Source organism: Myotis lucifugus, unplaced genomic scaffold, assembly GCF_000147115.1.
Source record: "Myotis lucifugus unplaced genomic scaffold, Myoluc2.0 scaffold_66, whole genome shotgun sequence".
NCBI classification, from domain to species: domain Eukaryota; kingdom Metazoa; phylum Chordata; class Mammalia; order Chiroptera; family Vespertilionidae; genus Myotis; species Myotis lucifugus.
The window spans coordinates 3,858,501-3,862,509 of NW_005871114.1; the positions used below are offsets into that span (position 1 = coordinate 3,858,501).

Genomic DNA, 4,009 nt, shown 5'->3' on the forward strand with positions numbered 1-4,009 from the left:
TCAGAGAGGAAGGGAGAGGGAGAGAGAGATAGAAACATCAGTGATGAGAATCATGGGTTGGCTGCCTCCTGCATGCCCCCCATTGGGATCAAGACCACAACCCAGGCATGTGCCCTGACCAGGAATCCAACCGTGACCTCCTGGTTCATAGGTCGACATTCAACCACTGAGCCACGCCCGTCAGGCCTCTTGCCTCTCTTTGATAAGGAACCTCTTGAATAGAATGGGCCCACTCAGATAATCCAGGATAATCTCCTCATCTTAAAATAGTTTAAATCACATCTGCAAGTCCTTTTTGTCGCATAAAGTAGCATATTTCCAGGTTCCAGGGGATTAAGATTTGGACACCTTTGGTGCCTCTCCGAAGCCTAAAGTTACAACACTGACAAGATTTAGGTAGGCCCAGAGGGGAAAACCAACAGTATTTAGTAGCTAACTTTTGGGGCACTATGCAAAGTGCTATAGGTGAATTATTTTACTTAGGCCTCATAGCAACCGCCTAAAATTACTATTTTTCAGAAAGGTTAATTGCTTGCCTAAGGTTGAACAGCTAGTAGGTGGCAAACCCAGGTAAATTTGATTCTAGAGCCCTTGTACTGGTATGTGACCAATAGAGTGCCTTGTCCCTACACCTTAAGCCATTATAACTGAGGGTGTCATGACCACTAGTGGCCTTGGAGACTGGGCCACAAGAGGTATACGTGCTCCCTGAATACAGAGAGATGGAGGTCTTGCAGAGCCCATGCTAAAAGGTCTGCTGAGCATTCAGAACACTCTTATATTCAAAGGAGAAACCTTGGGGTTTCAAGAATTTCTTCAAATGTAGGTTTGGACCAAAAAGCCTTGAAGGGACCACTTAGGCCTGCCACTACTTGGGGAGGGAAAATGGAAAGCTGACCCCAGCCCAGCCCTGCAGTTCCAGTCAACCTCCTGAAAGAAGAGAGGAACTGACAGTTTCTCCTCGAGACTTACAATTGAGTCGGGTTGATCCAGATCCTCCGAAACCATATCAGGAAGTCTCAGAACCCCGGTGGACCACCAGAATGGCTCTACCCATAACCAAACCATCCCCCGCCTTCTACCCCACAATAGTTATGAGTATACAAATCCCCTATGTGCTACAACTTTTATAACAAGGGCCCGGTGGTTTTACCAATGCCCACACTGAGCAGCCTCTTACCTACAGCGAATGGCTCAGAACCAACTGTGATTAGCACAGGTGGAAAGCGGCAAACTACACAATTGCTAAGCATTCCTATTTATAGTGGCTTAGCTATATCCATAACATTTCAAAACCTCAGCTGCTAAACAATTTAGCCATAGCTCTATCTGAGGCTTTCTAATCAGCTGGGTTTCACCCAGACAAAAAAGAGTCAGTCATTTGTTTTGGGTGATGATCCCAGAGGCCAATGTACAGTGGTCAAGGGAATGAACTCTGGAGCCAGCCTGTTCTGACTAAATCCTGGCTCTGGCTGTGACTTCATGCAAGTTACTTAACCTTTTAGTCCCTCAGTTTTCCCATCTCCATACCTCCTTGTCCAAAATCAGAAGGTTGTTTTATTTTTTTGGCTTTTGTAACAGTAAAACAGCACTCATGCCATTTATTAGAAAACACTCTAGACGGGATCCACAGCAAACATATACATCCATTTCTGAAATAAAAATGTATAAATAGTTCTCACCAGATGAGAAAAATAATTTTAAATTTAAATGTAAAGGGCCATGGGCTTGTGGACAGCAAAGCTATAGAGGGTGGGGTTCCAATTTGGCCCACGTAAACTTATTTAAGCCACAACACAGACAAATTGAAGTGTTTAAGCCGGAAATCTGTACCCTGGGAGCAGAGAAGACCACCTGATGCTGAAGAGTTTTCCTTCGTAGGCCCCAAGGCTGGCCCATGACAATGAGTATCTTTGATATCTTCTTTCTTTACCCCCCACTGCTATCTCCAACACTCCTCTAGGAAGCATATAACTGGCTATATGCTTCCCTATGACCCCATCAAGACCTCCCAGCCCTTCTACAGGGGTAGCATGCCCCCAGTCACCTGTCTTCCCTCTCCTCAACCAAATTCCCACTTGCTCAATACCAGGATCTTAACCAAATGTCGGGAGGAAAGCAACTTGATCAAACAAATTGACACTCTAAGCTGTTACTGCTTTTTCTGGCTTTTTCCCCTGCTTCCCCTTCTGAACCCAGAAGCTCTAAATTGTTGTGCTTCCCTAGATGTCCCCTTCCCTGAGCAGACATAGCCTGGGGAAGAGAAAAAGAGTCCCCAATTAAAGCCCCCAGTTGTCCTATATTGGCTGCTTACCAGCCAGGTGTGTGGAAGGCAGGGATTGCCAACATATACATGTGCAGAGCAGCCTCACTCTGTGCAAATACAGCTTCTTGCCCAGGTATGGGAAACATTCCCTCCTCTCTGCTTTAGAAAACATCAAGCACAATTCTTTCCAATGTTCCTTTGTAGGTAACAAATCGCACATCGAACGATTTTTTTAAAGTGTACAGCAAAAGCCAGAGAAGACTGTCATTAACAACAGTTGCAAACAGGAAAAGAAAACCAACCACCTTCATTGGAATCTAGCTTCACCACAACCCACTTGAGCACAGAATTTTTAATGACACAGGTCAAGCTTGGAGCACATCCAAGGAGCTTATGTTACTAGAAAGATTGGAAGAACATCCCTCCAGCTCAAGCTCACCTCTTGCTTGGTCCCAAGGCATGGACCAAAGATTATTATTATGCATGGCTGCTGGGTATATGGAAAATTTTTCCCTGTGGGACTACAAGTGAAGGACAATGAGAATAGTAAATATTATGCTTTTCTCTAAATCCTTTTGATTATATTATCTCCTTCTCCAAAGTAGAGATTTGTGTTGAAGAACCAAAGTCTTAACATTTCATACCAGCCCATAATTATTTCTAGAGGGCCTTCTAGGTGCAAGCAGTACGCCAAGAAAGCCACCGTTAATGGCCTTCAGTAGGGGGAAAAATGAGAAGTCTACATAACTCTCAAAGAAGGCAAAGAGGAGAAAGGCTGGGAAGGTGAAATGCTGCATGAATCAGAGCAGGGGAAGGTTGACTATTTGGGGCTGGGGTATGAAGGAAGGCATCACGGCAGCGATAACTCAGTTTGAAGGCTGGTGACACGGGGCAAGAAGGGCATTTGGGAAAAGGAAAAGGTATTCTAGGTGACAACATCACTCGGCATTCTTCTAAAAGTATTTGCCAAGACATGGCTGCACAAAGCATCCAGAGACAACCGCCTCCCCTTTTTCCCCAATGGCAACTGGGCCCTTGTATGGGTGTCTTATAGAGTCACCTGCATCCACCTCCCAAGACAGGCTCTCAAAAACTCTCCCTGCTGGGGTCCGGCATTCCTGGCCTCAGCTGCACCCATTCGGTGGCAGTGGCCCCACCCTACCCCTACCAGTAGTTCCTACAAGAAAGAGAAGAAAACGCACTAATCCTGAAGGGATCTAAACGACCTACAGGCCAATCTTGCAAATGCAGTTCCAAGTATGCACCGCGTGCAAATGAAGTTTCTCGATGAAGTGAATGCCACTTAACATCTATTCGGGGAGCTCACTATTTTAAATGACGGATAAATCTTTAAATGATGAATCTTTCCGACACTGAATCATTAGCGGAGTCCGCTGAATCAAGTGTCTCCGGTCTCACAAACACCGGGCGAGGCGGTTAACAAGCACCCCACACATTGACCCCGTGCGTTTGCCTTTAGCCACCACGGAGCACGCCTCGCTCTCAGTTATTCGAGGACTTGAAGGGAAAAAAGACTCAGCCATACTCGTAGCCACCAGTTGACGTGAGCCCACGTCCAATACTGCGTTTTCTAGGACGTGCTGCAGAGCCATCTCTCCAGGAACCATCTCTTGAGCACGTTCCCAGAAACGCTGGTGCAAAAAGGGCTTACGCGTTCCTTCTTTGTACTGGCCACCCCCGCGCGCACAGCGAGAAGCGGGGACCTGCGGCAAACATCTGCAG

General features: G+C 46.3%; 1 pseudogene; it reads right to left on the reverse strand.

Moving 5' to 3' along the window:
- Positions 1-3,681: 3,681 nt before the first annotated feature.
- The window catches only part of LOC102427634, a 79,890-nt pseudogene continuing 79,562 nt past the window's right edge, over positions 3,682-4,009 (reverse strand).